Below are 20,641 nucleotides of genomic sequence, written 5' to 3'. Positions count from 1 at the left end.
TTAAAAGCGAAGGATTAAGTTAAAGCTTAGTGAGACTTATATTGACTTGTTTATAATTTCAAAGTGAGTGAAAGACATGCACGCCATTATACATAGATGTTTTATACATCATCGGGTAGGACTTGCGATAAGTCTACCTTATCTACGTTGGCATGATATTTATGTCATTTATCATATATTTGATGTATTCTAAATATGTCAAAAGTTGAGTATAAAATGCATTGATCACTGATTATTATATATGATGTATATTATACGTATATATATATATATGATGTTATTTCGAGTATGAACTACCCAATGTGAAATTATATTAATATAATTTGCCATGGATGGATTAAATAAATATAGACTATATGCCCAAGTATGTCATTAAGAGAGTCCAGCAACTGTAGGTTTCAGTACTATAGTGTGGAAGGACACTTAGTGCAGGTGGTGGGCACAACCTTATGTGTCATATCCGGATCAGCACTATAGTGTAAACCTAGTGTAGGTGGTGGGCATGACCTTATGTGTCATATCTGGATCAGTACTAGAGTGTAAGCTTAGTGCATGTTTAGCACTACGGTGCATATATTTGACTTGAATATCCGGGTCCTCATAGGTTTATATTTTGGGCTATGGTTTATTGGTTAATAAATGATAAACAAGTGAATAAGCTTATGAGCTTATTGAATAAATGGCAAGTATATTGGTAAGAAATTTTATATCCCGTTTATATCATGTTAATATATGATAACATGGTTGGAATGCAGGTAAAGTGATCATAATGCATTGAATATTGTTACTCATTTCATTTATGCATTGCATTGCTTTGAATATTTCTATGATTGCCTCACTGAGTCTATACTTAGCGTGTGATGATTTTTACGAGTAGATAAAAGAATGCTTGAGGAGTAAGGAGCTGAGTTTGGCATCAATCATCGAGGAATATTTTCAGGTAACAGTGATGACATCCTATCGTGTTCTAAAGTTTCTAGCTGACATGGGTAGTATTAAATATTATGTAATTGGATTTTAAAACAAATGGTTTTTAGATAGTTTTATTTATAATATGAAAAAGAATAGAACTGTCTAGTTGATGTCTGGAACCGGATTTCAAAAAGTGGTCAGAATATTATTATATTTTGATTTTATATGAAAAATTATTTTACAATAAAAGTTAAGAATTGTAAACTTTTGAAAGAAACAAAATTTTAATAGTTTTTAAATGTAGATTCTCCTAAAGTTTTGTGACATCTCTGACTCGTGTTTGGGGTTGGATACCGGAAAGGTGTGTTACATTTATGGTGTGCGGCTCCTAAGTCAATGCACCAATGGTTTTGCTGACTATTACCATGACTCCTTATATTACCACGACCACACTCACTAGCAAATATTGTAGCAGCTTGATCATTTCCTCTTGGACATGAACAACCATAGCCAAAAGTACTAGAAGTAAAAGAGAAACATTTACGGAGGCATCATTAGCAGACAACCGACTCTTAGAAGCCACCGTGGTTGCCCCAACACTGGGAAAATTTTGGTTGAATCTATACCAAGAGCGATCGACCAGGTGACCCACCGTTCCACAGAGTTGACACTGAAACTTATTGTGCCTATGACCTCTGCCCCAATTCATGCCACTTTGGTTTCGACCACTACCATTCAAACCAACTTCAACTTTCCTGTACGCACGCATGTTCTGGTCAACTTTCCTTACCAGCTTCAACCTGTAAAGCAGAATCATTATCGTTGTCGATGATTTACTTGCAAAGAACTTAATAACTTTGGCCCAGATCTCGATCTCCGTCTCTGTTCCGACAAGATGAGGCACGAGTGAGGGTCTGATCATTGACAATAGCCAATAAGCCAAGGCGCTGTCTTGAGCAATAAAAATTCATACGCTTAGTTATCTACCACCGTCCCATCCTCACGCGTGACCGTCGTACTAGGTGGTTGAATACCGCTGCCAAGAAACTTCTCCAACCGATGGCTCCTCACAGTGAGAATGATCTATTGCTTCCATAGCAGGTAGTTAAACTCATCCAATGTCAAGCTAACTTTCTTGTTCGTAAACATTCTATCACCGGAAAAAGATAACAACAATCGAACCTAACCACCTCCAAAGAAAAGAAAAACTCAAGCTGAAATTCTATGAGAAACCCAGAACCCCTTAACCCTGATACCATGTTGGTTTTTTTGGTTTTCTTTACAATATCAACATACTGGAAAGGGTAATGTTTCATTAGAACGAAGATATATGCTAGCACTAACTAGCAATGTTAGAAATGAATTAAAGCTGGGTTGAATCCTGTTAGGGTCCGTTGGCAGTTAGTAGTTTTGTGATGTTAATTCTCTATAGGTTTGTTAGAAGCTATTAGGAGGGAGCTAAGTCTTTAGATCTTGTTTTTGTAGGAGTTTAGTGTTCAGATGTTGTCGCATGAGTCTGAACATGAGACTTTAGACGACTCTGACTTTTGTAATCCATTTTCAAAGCTTGGTAGAAATTTTGCTAATGATGGGTTGTTCTTTTAGTTCTGTTCAAGTATGCAGCTTGTGCTGCTTGGGGTTTGGTTGATTAGACGATGCTGTTGTTTTGATCTTTGTTTGGTGGAGTTAACACTTTGCTTTGTTGTGGTGTGGAGCTGGTTTTTTCTTGTTGGAGTGTGTGTAGCAGTCCTTTAACTGGGTTGTCTTGGTGGAATGTGGAAAGATTAATTTCATTCTTGAGGTGGGTGCTTGTAATATTGGCTGTAAGGTGGGTGCAATGAGGTATTATCGAGAATAGAACAATTTGGCATACTGTTAGAAAAAGATTTGAAAAATTACAGATTGAAGATTTTTTTTGTGGAATCGATGAAGTTACATGAATGAGTGGAGGCAAGAAAAGGTTCACCCTCTTAGCTATATTATCATTAACGTACACTTGCTCCATTTGGAATTTGCTTCCTCATGCTTTTAGTTACAGAGCGATGTGGATATTGTGCGTTGTTGCTGCAATTTAGTTATTGCTGCGGTTGATTACTCTGATGGGTTGTGGTTTTTTGGTGAGGCGGTTTGCATAGGTCCACCACCTTTGAGGAAGTGTTCTCATTACTTGTGGTCAAGGCCATTGTTTCATCAACTTTAAACTGCAGGAACTCTCCGAGGTGTGGTGCTAGGAGTTGTGGTATTTGAATCAATTTAATGCTGTGCAATGTAAGGGTGGGCAGTTTGGTTGATTATTGGAATTGACTGAATGGATCAATTGTCTGTTTCGTTGTATTCGTTTTGTTAGCTTTTGTACCTTATTCTTAGTTTTGAGTACTCTTTTCCTCCATCTAGGTTAGGGAGGTTTTTACGAGGCTCTTAACTCAGGTTTGATGAGTTATTAATAATATTAAATTTGCCGAGAAAAAAAAAACTAGCTGCAAAACCGTTCACGTTACAGAATACCTAACTGATATTAAAACCAACTAATATTCACACATGCTGATACATGCTAACGCTAACTGATAGTAACGCGTACAGATACATGCTAACATGCAAAAAAAAAAAAGAGAAAAAATTAAGTTAGTGACCCAAGAATATAAAAAATAGAAAACAACTGAACATTATAGCGTAAAGAAATCATACACACATAGTTTCTAGCCAATCATGATTTAGAAAAGGATCCTACCCTAAACATGTTCTTTACCCATCATACTTTTTACAAAACAATAAACTCTAGCCACATATTTTCTACTTGTCATGCTTTTGAACAAGTAAATAAAAGGCAAATGTAAGTGATGTTTCTCCCTTGTGTACATATTTGGGTATCAGTAATGAACAAAGTTTTGACAAGACTGAAATCAAATGAACTCTTATGGTTCACTATATGTTTGGTTTCGGCTCTAGTTTAGTACCTAATTTATCCTTTTCGGCATTGCTTGGGCTGACCAGACCCTCGATCTTCATCCACCACTGGCTCATATGGATCGAGTTAAAATTAAAAGGATGCATTTACTCATAACCGTACGAAGAATAAATTTCCACAATAGTGTAGTTTTCACCTCCACTTAATTAGGACAAAACTTGGGTAGAAAACTCATGAAATACAAAGCTTCATGGTGTGTATGAAGAGAAACCCATAAACCTTCAACCTGACACACAAGGTAAAAGAACACTTTGAGAGAAATTGAAAAAAAAAATTGAAAACATCAATATAACTATTTATTTGAAAAAAATATTAAGTCTCAAACTTACAATTTTTGCTTAAGAAGACAACCAATAATCGATTATGATTTGATTCTCTTCAAGTCCCGTGAGTTACAAAGCTATCAAAATGGTCTTTTGGGTGTTTGAGATTGAATCTCAACTTAAAGTGAATGATTAACATTTTTGGAGTCACCGCCAACCTTTTTGGGTTAGCTAAGATTAAATATCTAAATTTTACCTTTTACCGGATCTGCATCTTACTAGAGATTCACTTAAAAGGTTTCGAAGTTTGATTACATGTGGAGAATGATGAGCATCCCTTCATTACCCTTTCAGTAGTTATGACTTGTCTTAACAAAAAAATAAAATTTGATCTAAAATTAAAAAAAAAAAATTACTTACCCTTTGAGAATTTATCATTGAAAAATTAAATAATTTAGGGGTTTCAAAAATTAAATATAATATACAAACATAAGGTAAAAAGGTCATGTCCACCAATTTAAAAGAAACATAAATGAAAAATAAATAGAATTGATATTAGAAATAAATATGAATGTACAAAATTTAAAAGAGGCACATAATAAATATGAAAAAGAGACAGAATTATGAAGATTTAAAAATAAATAGATAAACAAAATTAATTTAAAATAATTTTTTTATTAATATGGATAAAGAAAGAAAATCTAAAAACACATTAATAAAAAATAAAATCAAAATAAGTGGAAACTGGCGTACTTTAGCCTTCAAGTAAATGAAAATGGAAAAAGGGGGAAAAAGTTTAGAAAACAAATTGCGGGAAATTAAGGGTCCTTTTGGTTCTAAAAAAATTGTAGACTATTTTCATTTCTATTTTCTTAATAAATATAAAACGTTGAAGAAAACATGATTAGTTGTAAAATTAGAAAATGATTTCTAAAAAAGAAAACATAAAAATAATTCAATATTATAATTAAAATTGTTTTGAAAATTTTAAAAATAGAAAAACACGAGATCTGAATTTTTAACTTAAATTTTACATATTCAAATCGTTTTAACAATAATTTTATGGTATAATGGTAATTGAAACCCTCAAAATTTTGCCAAAAAAATAAATATAGTTCCTAATTTTACACTCATTTGGTCATTAATTTTTTAATAATTTACTTTTTTAGTTTTTTATTTAATATATTAAATATCTTACTAATTGTTTGTATTTTATATTTTAAATTTAAATAATTTTTTAATTTTACTAAAAAATTAATGAAGTCCTGAAACCTTCTAAAAGAATCAATTAGGCCCTCGAACTTAATAAAAAATCAATTAAGCCCGTCTACTACTTCATTGTCCATCATGCACTAGCATAACAACATCTTGAATTATCACATCAATATTTTAAATGATCATCTAAGTTTTGTTAATTTTCATGTAAGCGTCATGATGGTCAACGTTTGATTCTGTTAGTTAAAATATTATATTGATTTTTCTCTCAATTCAAGGGTCACATATAGTGCAAAAAAAAAGTTCAAGGGCTATACTATTTTTTTCCAAAAGTTGATAGACCTTAAATACTACTTAACATAGTTTTTATTTTAACGATACTTTTTTCTGCTCTTGTTTAGAAAAATATTTTTATATATTTTTTATTTAATTGATATCCGATATGTATTAAAATTATATTTTATCATAAACTAAAATAATTTTGTGTTAAAAATTTCTGATCAATTTTCTTGTTTTATATTTGCGTAACTCACACATTAAATTTATGTAATGAATTTTTTTAATAATTATATTTTAATATAATTATTTAATAACCATTTGTTCATCTCTAATTTTATAAAAATAGATATAAAATATATTTTAATTATTTTTATTTATGGATTTAAGTTTCATTTATATTAACCAAACATGTTTTATATTTTTTTAAACTGAAAAATTAAGGAACTTGCCTAAGAAAAAAATGAAAGAAAAAATATCAAACTTGAAATGAAGTTAGAAAAAAAATTAAAATAAATTAAGAACTTACACGTCATTATTAAAGTAGATTGAAAATGAAAGGAAAAAAAAGCTAAATCCGATGCAACTAAAATTGAGGAACCTGCTTAAGTAAAAAAAATCCAAATAAAAAAAAGAATGATTAAATCGAATTAAAAATAAAATTTAAAAAATTGATTTGAAATAAATTGACTGAAATTAAACGAAAAAGGCTAAATATAAAATTTTCATGTAAAATAGGGAGGATTTTGGTGGTAAATATACCTTACCCACTAAAAACACCAATCTCAAAAGGAATTCAGATAGGGTCATCGGGTCGTTTATGAAAGGAAAACAAAAGAAATAACAAACTTCATTCCTTCTTCCCTTCAAGATTCATCATCGATTTTCAATCGTAAAACATCAATGAATGTCAACTTTAGAAATATATATTGGCTTAATATAAAAATAACTGTCCAAACTATGCATCGAAAAACGTTTTAGTGCTTAAAGAATTTTTGCTAAAAATAGGTGCCTAACATTTCAAACGTTACACTTTTTGGTGTTTGGACATTAATTGTCGTTAAAAGTCTATGTTAAGTGACACGTGTCACGTTCGGGTAATTTTGAAAATTTATTTCAAAATTAAAAAAATTATTTTTTGTAAAAAAGCCCCCACCCCCAAACCCCTGCGTGCACCAGCCCTCTCCCCTCCCTCCCCCTTTCCAAAAGTCGTCAATCGACCAGTGGTGACCTTCACCGCCACCAATATCGACTCCCTATCAAACCCCCGATGATCTTTCGTCGTAATATGCTATTGTTTTCCGTGGAGAAGTGTATAAAGGTTCATCAGATTTTAAGCCACCGTTGTCGTTCTTCATCGATTCCGATGTCTATAAGTCACACTGCGACCACCATTTGAACAACCGTGATATTCCGATTAAGATCCAACCATTTGACGACGATAACGATAGCCGGAGATGGCTGGCGACCATAATAGAGGTTGAAATGAAAGATTTTAGTTTTTTTTTAGGTTTTTTTATAATTTTTGTAACAAAAGCTAGGGTTTTTAATAAATAAATTAAACTTTTTAATTAAAAATATTTTTTTATTATTAAAAAATAAAAAATAAAGGATAGGTACCTAAAATTATAATCGAGAAAACGTTAAGCACCTATTTTTAGCGAAAAATTATTCAGGCACTAAAATATTTTTTAGACATAGCTTAGACATCTATTTTTGTATTAAGTCTTATATATTTGAAATCCTTTTCCTTATTCATTTGTTTTCTCTCTTCCGATAAAGTTTTTGAAAGGAAATAAATAAGGTTAAGATTGATCAAAATAATAAATATAAAAATCAAAAAAATCAAAATGCCTTTAAATAAATGTTCTATTTTATTGCTCTTATTTTCATATTACAATTTTTGGGTGGTTGCTCTCTTCTTCTCTCGTTTTTTTTACATACAAAGAGTGTATATTCATAGTTTCAACAAAATTCCTAAAAAGAAAATCCTAGTATCATTTTTTTATTAATACTATATACACAAGTTAAAAGAAAAATAAATCTTACAATGACAAATAAGAGCCTAAATCACGCTAAATAAATAAACTAAAATTTAAAATTGAATTTGATCATAAATAATCAATAAAATATTTAAAAATCGAAATTAATTAACTGAAAGCCAATCCAGTTTCAAGAAGATGTCATGTCTTATCTAAAAATTTGTTGCAAGTCGACTGATCTATCAGATTTCAAAATCAATTTCATTAAAAATGTTTAGACCTTATAAACAAAAAATAAGTATTGCACCCGATTTACTAGATTAACATTGTATTTGTAAAGAAGAAATTAATAGCTTTGCTTATGATTTTTGCATATGTCAGATTATACCAATTTTTTCTTTTTATTATCAACTATGAATATTTCAAGGGATTTAACATACTTGCATTGAATACTTAGACATCATATATAACTAAAAAAATCTATAACATAATATTAAATTATTTAAACACGTTCCAACATGATTGGTCAGTTGCAGCTTCTTTGAATCCTTAATGCTCGATCGTTGTCACCTTAAACCACTGCTTGAAAATTAGATTGAATGTTAGCATAGAGTGCTCCTAAATCATCACTCTTCTATTAAGCTAATAAAATGAAGGGGAGTGGAAGATATTTTTTTTTATTTCTGCTAAGGTGAAAAAGACAAAAGAGAGTCCGAAGATTTTTGAAGTCAAAAGGTAACACTTTATAGGTTTAAAATTGTTAGGTATGGCTCATAAATATACCGAGAAAGTCTCGTAGTGGGGGGTTACGATTATGTGGGTTGGGGGTGCGGGGACTATGGCCCCGTGGTATGGTACAGAGTTATTTTTGTAAATATGTACCAGGGTTTATTTATTATAAAAGGAGATGTAACCTAAACCTATGAGACATTGAATTGAATAAAAATTCTAGCATCACCTAGGGAACCGAGAACGTAAGCACATTGCTGAATCTTGTTAAAATTCTTGTGTTCTTTCCGTTTTCTTTACCCGATTATTCAACAATTGGTATCAAATGTCAGGAGCCAAATTCGAAGTTGCGAAATTCGATGGTCAGGGTAACTTTGGATTATGGAAAACAAGGGTGAAGGATCTGTTGGCACAGTAAGGGATCCTGAAGGCTTTGCGACCTACAAAGTCGACGTCGATGGAGGAGGAAGATTGGGAAGAATTGCAGCAGCGAGTGGCAGGAACCATACAATTATGTTTGGCAGACGAGGTCATTCATCATGTCATGCTTCTTTCGTCTCTAGATGAAATTTGGAAGAAGTTGGAAAGTCAGTTTATGTCCAAATCCTTAACGACTAAATTGTATCTAAAGTAGCGGTTGTATGGGCTGAAGATGCAGGATGATCATGATTTGGCGCAACACGTGAATGTCTTCAATCAAATCGTTTATGATTTGGCTCGACTTGATGCAAAAATTGAGGATGAAGACAAAACGATGATTATGTTGTGTTCGTTGCCTCCCTCTTACAAACACATGGTGACTACTCTTACATATGGGAAAGAGACTATCAAAGTTGAGGAGATTATTGCAGCCATGTTGGCTCACAACCAGCAGAAGCAGAATGCAGGGGAAAGCTCTCAAGCTGATAGCTTATATGTCAAGGGTAATCGAGACCATGGACGGAAGCCAGAGAAGGCAGGGTCTGGGAAACGGAATTTCATATCCAAATCTAGGGATAAAAAGACAATTCACTGTTACAAGTGCAAGGAGGCGGTGTATATGAAGAGAGAATGTCCGAAGTTGAAAAAGCAGACTGATGAGAAGAGTGATGGCTCATCCAAGTCTGTAAATGTGGTCGAGGATGACAATTCTGATTGCAGCGAGGGTGATATGCTTTCTATTTCAACGACTCAATTGATGGATGCTTGGATTCTTGATTCTGGATGTTCTTATCACATCACGCCAAATAGGGAATGGTTTTCGACATACAGGTCGGTTAATTCTGGTTCTGTCTATTTGGGTGATGATCGATGTTGCAATATTGTTGGTATTTGTGATGTCAGAATTAAGATGTATGATGGCATTGTTTGGACGTTGTGTGGTGTTCGACATATCCTAGATTTGAAGAAGAATTTGATTTCTCTGGGAACTTTGCACAAGAATGGTTTTATCCCTAAGGCTGATGAAGATAGGGAAACCATTCGGAATGTTAAAGGAGATTTAACTGTGATGAAAGGAAAGATGATTACAGGGAATACTTATAGATTGTTAGGGAGTACCGTTGTAGGTGGAGTTCATTTTGTTGAGTCATGTAATGATACTACCAAACTGTAGCATATGTGTCTTGCTCATCTTAGTGAACGTGGTATGGCTGAATTACATAAAAAAAAATATGTTGCATGGTGTTAAAATTTGTAAGCTCGATTTTTGCAAGTATTGTGTTCTTGGTAAACAGACTAAAGTTCATTTCAAGACTGGGAAGCACACAACTGAATGGATTCTTGATTATGTGCATTCTGATGTATGGGGGCCTTCCACGACGTCGCCTTTGGGTAGATCTAGGTATTATGTTACTTTTATTGACGATTTTTCACTGAAAGTTTGGGTGTATACTTTGAAACAAAAGTCTGAAATTTTGTAAAAGTTCAAGCTTTGGAAAGCTGATGTAGAAAACCAAATAGGATGAAAAATTAAATGTTTACGGTCTGACAATGGTACAGAGTACATAGATTCACAGTTTCTAAACTTCTGTAAGGAGCATGGGATTAAGAGGCATTTTACAGTACGCAAGACACCACAACAGAATGGTGTTGCAGAACGGATGAACAGATTGTTGAATGAAAGAGCCAAATGTTTACGGTTGAATGCGGGGCTTCCCAAACACTTCTGGGCTGAGGATGGCGTGTTATTTTATCAATAGATCACCAAGGGCATCATTGGCTAGGAAAGTTGCAGAAGAGGTATAGACTGGTCATGAAGTTACTTTTGATACTTACGGATTTTTGGTTGTCCTGCTTATGTGCATGTACCTGCTTATGAGAGATCCAAACTTGATGTAAAATCGAATGAGTGCATTTTCTGGGTTACAAGAAAGGTGTCAAAGGATTCAAGTTCTGGGATCTAGTTGCGAAGAAAATTGTGATCAATAGAGATGTTGTTTTTTATGAACAACCCATATTGCAACAGAAGAAAGACACGACAGTGGTGGATTTCGAGCAGTTTCCAGTTGAGAAAACATAAACTTCTCAACTGACTTCTGGTGGTTTCGCTATGGTTGATTTACAAGATTACAGTCTCTCTAGTGACAGGGTGAGACGAACAAATATAAAGCCTCCGAACATATTGGGTTTTGAAGGCTTGGTCTCTTTTGCACTTACTGTTAGCAGTGATGATCCAGTTACTTTTCATGATGTTGTTACTAGTCAGGAAAATGACAAGTGGATGGTTGTCATGGTTGAGGAGATGGAGTCTTTGAATCACAATCGTACATGGGAGTTAGTTCACCTTCATGAGGGTAAGAAGCCTATTGGTTGCAAATGGGTGTATAAGAAGAAATTAGTAGTAACAAAAAAAGAGGGGGAGAAGTTCAAGGCTCGTTTGGTAGCAAAGGGTTTTTCATAGTAGAAAGGAGTTGATTATAATGAAATGTTTTCTCCTGTGGTCAGACACACTTCAATCCGAGCAGCACTTGTATTGGTGGCTAGTTGGGATTTGCACTTAGAGAAGATGAATGTTAAAACTGCTTTTCTGTGTGGTGATTTAGAGGAGCAGATCTACATGTAGCAGCCTGAAGGTTTCATTCAACCTGGAAATGAGCATTTAGTTTGCAGATTGAAGAAATATTTGTACGGGTTGAAACAGTCTCTGAGACAATGGTACAAACGGTTTGACTTACATATGATCAAGATTGGCTACAAGCGATGTGAGTATGATTGTTGTGTCTATGTTAAGAGCCTTGATGATAGTTCTTTTATTTTTTTGTTATTGTATGTTGATGATATGTTAATTGCTGCAAAGAACATGGATGATGTTATCGGTTTGAAAACTTTATTTAGTTAGGAATTTGATATGAAAGATTTAGGTACTGCAAAGAAAATTCTTGGAATGGAAATTTGCAGGGACAGAGACTCAAGGAAACTGTGGCTATCTCAACGGGGTTATGTTCATAAAATGTTAGAAAGGTTTGCGATCAACAGCGCAAAACTAGTTAGCACTCTATTGGCAAATCACTCTAAGCTCTCATCAGAACAGTGCTCTAAGACAGATAAGGAAGTTGAAGATATGGAAAAAGTTTTGTATTCTAATGTTGTTGTCTGCTTGATGTATACAATGGTATGTACTCGTCCTGATTTAGTTCATGTTGTTAGTCAAGTTTGTAAGTACATGTCTAAACCTAATAAGCAATATTGGGAAGTAGTCAAGTGGATCTTTAGGTATTTAAAGGGTACTGTGGGACATGGAATTGTTTTTGGTAGTCAGCGGGATAATCTTTTTGTTGTAGGATTTGTCGATTCAGACTATGCGGGTGACTTGGATAATAGAAGATCTACGACAAGGTATGTTTTTACTATTGGTAGAGGGCCTACTTGTTGGAAGTCTACTGTTCAATCTGTTGTGGCATTATCTATAACTGAAGTTGAATACATGGAAGCGGCTGAAGCTGCAAAAGAAGCTTTATGGCTTACTGGTTTAGTGAAGGAGTTGGGTGTTCAGTAAGGTGGAGTTCAGCTGCTTTGTGACAATCAAAGTACTATTTACTTGGCTAAGAATCAGGTATATCGTGCTAGAACTAAGCATATTGATGTAAGGTTTCACAAGATCAAAGAGTTGATTGCATCTGGAGAGATTTTGTTTCAAAAGGTACATACTGATGAAAATGACACTGATATGTTCACCAAGCCAGTTACGACAGACAAGTTCATGCATTTCTTGAACTTGTTGAGTGTTTCGAGTTGTTAAAGAAGTAAGGTAACCCAACCCACATTGAATGTTTCCTAAGGGGAAGAATATTTGCCAAGGTGGATATTTGTTAGGTATGACTCATAAATATACCGAGAAAGTCTCGTGGTGGGGGTTATGATTATGTGGGTTGGGGTGCGAGGGCTGCGACCCCACGGTATGGTACATGGTTATTTTTGTAAATATGTACCAGGGTTTATTTATTATAAAAGGAGATGTAACCTAAACCTATGAGACATTGAATTGAATAAAAATTCTAGCGCCACCTAGGGCACCGAGGACGTAAGCACATTACTGAACCTCGTTAAAATTCATGTGTTCTTTCCGTTTTCTTTACCCGATTATTCAACAAAAATCGTTCTTTAAATGAAGTTCAAGTCTTTTATCTATTTTCTCTCATATAAATGGTGTCTATATTGGTTTATTATTTTTTTCCAACGAGCAAGTCTCAATAAATTAATAAACAAAAAAGTCATCGTAGAAAGAGTCATAAAGGAACATGTTGAACTTTATATACTAAACATTATCATTTCTGAACATCATAAACTTTTCTTTAAAACTAAGGCTTAATAGCAAAATAAGTGCCCAACCTATACCCTAAAACCCAAATAGATGCCTAAACTAAATTTTATCTAATCCGGGTGCCTAATGTTACAACCTTTACCCGTTTAGGTGTCTCGGTCATAGTGACCATTAAAAATTATTAACTATTCATTTGATGACACATGGCGTTATTTTAATTTCTTTTTAAGGTTTATTAAATTTGAACATATTAAAAATAAATTGATTAAAAATATTAAAAGTAATATTTTAATATTAACATTAAAACAAAATTTTTAACCTAGAAAGTAAAACCCTAAGAGTTATCATCGATCCTTCTCCCCTTCTTTGTCGTTTCTCATTCCCCCTTTCTCATGTGAAACAAATCTCATCATCCCATCCTCTGTTATTTGTCGATTCCTTTTTTTCTCCTTTGGGTTCCGATTCTTCTTCTTCTTCTTTTTTTAAAGAAAGACGGGCCTCATTAAAAACCCCTTCTACCAACATAAAGGTTAGGTTCTTATAAAGTGAAAAGAGTACCCAAAATCCATTAATCAACCAACAAACAATCATGTCTTACACCTGACTCAATGAATGTCGGGATATCAGACTCAAAAGAATAGGACATATTACAAACAAGGGCTCTTTTAGCTAACTTATGAGCAACCTTATTCGCTTCCTGACTGACATATGACACAATGCAACTATTAAACATAGTACATTTCTCTCGAATAGCTGCCATGTGAACACCAACAATAGATTCATCACCAGACATATCATTGTAAAGATTAACAATTGTAGTAAAATCCAACTCAATAATAATGTCTCGTCATTCCTCCTCAATTACAAGATTGACAGTTGTACCTAGGCTATACAACTCTACCAAAACTGGTACATAGATACCTTCGGAAGTAATAGCCAGTCCGTCTAGAACCGAACCACCTGCATCGCGAGCAATAACATCTACCACTGTCATTTTAATCGTTGGGTTGTAAGCACCATCGACATTTAACTTAACAACATGTCCAACTGGCGGCCTCCATCGGTTAACCTCGATAACACTATCCTCTTTAGGGAGTTAATTTCGTTGAGCGCTAAGGAAGTCATGATAGAAAGCTTTGGCGTTGGCCATAATCACCCAAGTCGGTTGTAGCCTTCCTTCATGCACCAGTGAATTGCGACCATTCCAGACATTCTAAAGAAGCACTACAAAACCTACAAAAGAATCAACTCCAACCGTAGTACATGCAGATTCTAGCCATAATAGCGTAGAAGTGTAAATTGAAATAAGGAACACACCTGATATATTTGTAGCTCATATAACATCCCTCATATATGAACAATCTCGAAATACATGAATCGTTATCTCAACCTCAATCTTGCATAACGGACAAATACGATCTCACCTAACCCGGTTGTCAGTACTCTGCTTCCAACCGGTAAGACTTCGTTTGAAAGTATCCACACAAAAATATGTACCTTCGGAAGGACATGCAGTTTCGTAATTGTCTTCCAGAAGGAGGATGGTGAACCTGTATTGTGATATGGTTTCCGGAGCCACCAATATGCAGAGCGAACCGAATAAACACCCGAATCATGATTTCCCCAGATAATTTTATCATTCACACATGGCGCTATCGGAGTTTGTAGTACGGTATCCACATCTGATCCTGATAGGATATCACATACCCTGGAGTGGTCCCATCGCGGCTGGTCCCGTTGCATGATATCGCCATAATGCATATTCCTTGACTACGAAATGTTATAAGTACTTGTAAAGTTCACATGTTTCGTACCTTCCCATGAATCCGAGAACAATTTAGCTTTACTTTTACAACCCACTCTCCTAAAATAACGTTGGTGATAATTCTTGTAAAGTCTTATGGACCCCTCTCCACACATAGGAGCTTTTATCTTTTAGTTTAGCATATCACCATCAGAAAATTATTTAACCCTATACACCGTAGCAAACAACAAAGACGGATCTTTAATAAGACACCACAATTATTTACCTAACATTGCAAGACTGAAAGACCTGATATTCTTGAAACCTAAACCTCTTTCTCTCATTGGTATACAAATATTGGTCCAGGCCATAAGTGGTCGTCCTTTTTTATCCGATGTTCTAGTCTACAATAACAACACATAATCCCAGTAATGTCGTTCAACAGATGTTCTATAGTAAATAACAGGACATAGCATATTGTGGCAAGGCTTAGTCTACAACTTTAAGAAAAACCTCAACACCTCAATAAAATGCCGCTTGATTATCACTTATGCAAGAACCTATTACAGGTTTCAATCTATTAACAATCACTTTAGATACAATTTTATATATAACAGTACATAAGCTAATAGGTCGCATTTGCTTCATATGTGTGACATCCTCCACCTTAGGAATAAGAACTAGAATCGTCTTGTTAACTGTAGCCATATCCTAATGTCCATTTAAAATGTCGAGACATAATTACATCACATCATTGCCAATCAATGACCAATGTTGTCGAAATAAGCTTGCTGTAGTCCATCAATTCTGGGATTTATATCCTGGAAGGCATTAATTACTTCATTTTATGTAATGTCCTTTGTCGATTCAAAATTCACCTCACTTGAAATCTCCTTGTCAATGGCATTAAGGATATTTTCAATTGGAGCAACATTATCTGATGTAATTTCCTGAAGTAGTCCACTACTACATTTGATATTCCATCTCTTGTCTTAATCCAATTCTCATTGTCATCACAGAACCCAGTAATTCGATTCTTCTTTTTTCTTTGGTTCGAATGAGCGTGAAAGAATGTCGTATTGCGATCACCATGAGTCAACCAATTAACCCTCGATCGTTGTGCCCAATAACGTTCCTCCGTATCTGTTGACGAAAACGGGTAAAGAAAACAAAAGAACACGAGAATTTTACGAGGTTCGGCAATGTGCTTACGTCCTCGGTGCCTAGGCGGCGCTAGAAGTTTTTTTTTTATTCAATGATATTTTAGGTCTAGGTTACATCTCTATTTATAATAGAAAACCCTGGTACATAATTACAAAATTAACCATGTACCGTACCGCAGGGGCTGCGCCCCCGCACCCCCAACCCACATCTCCTGTCCTCTTTACTGGTATATTTATGAGCCATACCTAACAAATCTCCACCTTGGCGAATATCCTGCCCCTTGGAAACTTCAATGTGGGTTGGGTTACCTTGCTTCTTTAACAACTCAAAACATTCAAAAAGTCCAAGCAATGCTTGAACTTGTCTGTCGTAACTGGCTTGGTGAACATATCAGCGCCATTCTCATCAGTATGTACCTTCTGAAACAAAACCTCTCCAGATGCAACCAACTCTCTGATCTTGTGGAACCTTACATCAATATGTTTAGTTCTAGCACGATACACCTGATTCTTAGCCAAGTGAATAGCACTTTGATTATCACAAAGCAACTGAACTCCACCTTGTTGAACACCCAACTCCTTCACTAAACCAGTAAGCCATAAAGCTTCTTTTGCAGCTTCAGCCGCTGCCATGTATTCAGCTTCAGTTGTAGATAGTGCCACGACAGATTGAACAGTAGACTTCCAACAAATAGGCCCTCCACCAAGAGTAAACACATACCCTGTCGTAGATCTTCTATTATCCAAGTCACCTGCATTTTGTTTTCTTTACCCGTTTTCGTCAACAGTATCTAACAGTTCATGTAGTTCTTTTTTCTCCTTGATCAGCTTTGTATTGCTCAAATTTGGAGCATGTCGACTAAGGCCACCATTAATCACTTTCTTTAATTTCATGATTTTCTTTTTATTTTTAGAAAATTGAACGTGATGCCAATGATGCAAAGCATCACCGATTGCCTCCAATTTTCCAATTGTTGACCCATGCGTATGCTTCCAAGCTGCCTCAACTTGTTGAATACAAGTGGGCTCATGGGACCAACAAGTTTCGAAACGAAATTTCTCTCTGCCACGTGCTTGCCAATGGTTGTCGTATGCGTTGTGTTCATAACCAAGAAACAATGATCCGAATAGGCTGCACATAGCTCGAATACGTGTACAAGGCGCTAAAAGTGTTATCTAGCAGTAACTGCATAGAGCGCGCACAATTGTTTACTGACTAGCATCTATTCTCATGGTAATAAAGTTGGCGATTATATGATCTGAAATAGAAAAGTACAAATCTGATATGACACAATATAACTTTATTTACAGATTTTTACAGTAAAGTTCTTACTACGAGTTTTGATGTGATAATATACATGTTTTATTTTAATAATGTTTTTATACGATATGATATGTTCTATATGTTACATATTTTATTTATTTTATTTTTTGCCTCACTAAGTAAAAAACTTCGTGTGTAATTGGTTTACACGTAGGTAAAGCAAAGTCGAAGGAGTAAGGAGCCAGGCTTGACATCTCACATTTTGCGACTCAGTTTAGACAACAAAAATTAGTATGACATCTTTCGATGTTTTAGATATTTTTAGTTGGCATGTATATAGTTATATGTTTGATTCTCTAATTTAAATATGTATGAACTGCTTTTTGATTAAAATATATATGTTTAGTTTTAAAAAGAATATTATTAGATACAAATAGTATTTTAGTAAATTATATTTTTATTTTTGTATCGATGAATTTTATTTTAGTTTTATACAATTAATTAGTTTGTAAATTAAGAATTAAATTTGGAGATTTTAAAAAGAAACATTTTTTTATTTTCTGAACAATAAATGTTTCATACAATTGATGTGATATCTTTGACTCGTATATAGGGACGTATATGTGAAAAGGTGTTACATTTATTGGTATCAGAGCTGTAGATTTAGTCGATTCTTGGCCTAAACTGAAGTTATTGGTTGTTGAAAGTTTGTACATGCCTCTAGGATGTTAAAAATTTACTGATCTTGTGTTTAAATGTTACAATCGGAAACATCGAGAAGAGAGACTGAGCAATAAGAGGTTCTAGAGGAGACCATTAGCAATAAACTGAATGTTGAACCTCATGATAAGTTGGAACAGCAGAGAGCATCGGCACCTCAGGGAGTGCTAGCGTCGGATCAAGGAACGTTTCTTCAGGCATTAGAAGTTATTCTATAAAGATATCAGCCTGCTCATCTAGCTTGTCTATTGTCGATCGCAAAGGAGTTAAAGAGTTTAAGAGCCTCTGAATTCAAAGGAGAAATTGAGAAAGGTCCAGTGGTAGGGGAACTCTGGTTGCACGATGCAAAACTGATGCTTGAAGGATTTCACTATCCCGATACGAAGAAGTTAGATTTAGTATCTTTGTTGTGGTCCAACCCGAATGTTGTGGCCAAACACCCCGATTCATATTTCTCCAAAGTGTGTGTCATGATAATTTTTCTTAGAGGAATTTAATACAAGTGTATCGGGAACCAGTTCATCAAATAAATGAAGCAGTAATTCATGAATTTGAAACAAGGTAAACATACTATTTATAAGTTCGAGTGCAAATTCAATAAGCTGACCAGTTTGCCTAAAAAATGATCTCGACTGGGAAAAACATATATGAATGGTTTATAAAAGGGTTACACCCAAGATTTAAAGAGTTCATGTTGGCATTAGAGCTGCCTACATTTCAAGTGACAATGAACCGAGCCAAAGCCTTGGAAAGAGCACATAATGAGAAATTTGCATAGTATAGGCAATCAACTAAAAGTACGGGGTTGCCTTTAGTTGTAGCCCGGTCTAATAGATTCAAGGTTCCAATTATAGACCTCAGAGTAGATCCGAGAGCATTGTTTTCAATCCTAAGGGAGCTAGTGTTGGTAAAAGCAGAAAATCACAATCAGTTGCTTCAGGTGCTAGCAAGTTAACTCAGAGGGAGTTTCGATTTTATAAAGTATGTAGTAAATCTCATTTGAGAGTATGTTGAAGGGTTACTGGGGCATGCTTTTATTGTGGTGAGAAGAGTCATTTTGGGAAGAATTGCCTTGTGACGACTGAGGGACTAGCCCAAACTGAGAGACTTGTTACAGTTCACATAGAGGTAGAGGCAAGGCCAGAGGACTATCTGAATATGTTTCATAGTCAAAGATGTGCACTGCAACTAGAGTCTATAATATCAAGACTACTAAAGACAGAGATGATCCAAGGGTCATAGCATGTACTTTTTATCTTTATGGTGCACTTGTCTTTGTTTTAATTGACCCTGATTCTAAATATTCATATATTAACACAAAGTTTATTAGAGAACGAGGTATTCCCTTAGAACATACTTCTAGTGATATATTGGCAACCAATTCATTGGGTCAAAGAGCGAGAGTTAGTCGATTTTATAGAAGTTACTGGTGAAGATTCATGGAATTAAATTTATAGGAAACTTAATGGAGCTGTCTTTGGAGGAGTTCGAGATTATTTTGGGCATGGATTCGTTATCCTCTTATCATGCCATGGTAGATTGTCCCTTAAAGTGATTGATACTGAAGAGCTAGAAATGTACAAAGGTGATAATAGTGGGTGAGAGGATAAATCCTTTATCCAATGTAATTTCAACTGTTTCTACTAATAAGCTACTGCTACAAGGGTGTCAAGCATTCTTAGCCAACGTGGCAGATAATCGAACTTATGAAGTGAGAATAAAAGATATTCCAACTGTTAGAGATTATCTAGATGTTTTTCCAGATGATCTTCTAGGATTACCTCCCGATAGAGAGCTAGATTTTAGAATTGAAGTATTCCCATGTACTGTGCCTATTTCGATGGCTCCATAATGTATGGCTCAAATAGAACCCAGGAAGATAAAAGGCCAATTACAAGAGCTTTTAGATTGAGGATTTATCAGGTCAAGCATGTCACCCTAGGGAGCATCAGTGTTGTTTATGAAAAAGAATGATGGATCTATGTGATTTTGCATAGATTTTTATCAGCTAAATAAAGTGACAGTGAAGAATAAGTATCCTCTTCCGATGATTGATGATCTGTTTGATAAGTTAAAATGCACAACATTATTTTCCAAGATTTATCTTCGATATGGATATCATCAGTTGAAAAATAAAGAATAGGATATTCAAAAGACTATTTTTCAAACTCGGTACGGACACTACGATTTCATATTGATGTTGTTTGGCTTGAAAAATGCTCCGACGACATTCATGGATCTTATAAAATGAGTATTCCAACCATGTTTGGATCAGTTCCTAGTTGTATTTATTAATGACATTCTAGTTTACTCGAAGATAAAGGAAGAGCATGATGCCCATCTGAACGTTGTTCTTTAGACACTTCGAGATAAAAAGTTGTATGACAGGTTGTCAAAATGTGAATTATGGTTATCAGACGTAGCATTCCTTGGAAATGTAATATCTGCAGAAGGAATCCGAGTAGATCCCCAGAAAGTTTGAGATATTTTGGATTAGAAAGTTCCAAAGAATGTTTCCTATGTTTAAAGTTTCTTTGGATTGGTTGGGTATTATAGAAGATTTGTAAAGGAATTTTTTATGATAGCCTCTCAACTCACAAAGTTGTTAAGGAAATATATGTAATTCATTTGAACAGACAAGTGCCAAGAGAGTTTTGAAACTTTGAA

The sequence above is a fragment of the Hibiscus syriacus genome, unplaced genomic scaffold (assembly GCF_006381635.1).
Source record: "Hibiscus syriacus cultivar Baekdansim isolate YM2019G1 unplaced genomic scaffold, ASM638163v2 tig00111210_pilon, whole genome shotgun sequence".
Taxonomy (NCBI): Eukaryota; Viridiplantae; Streptophyta; class Magnoliopsida; order Malvales; family Malvaceae; genus Hibiscus; species Hibiscus syriacus.
Note: the sequence above shows the minus strand (reverse complement) of the source record.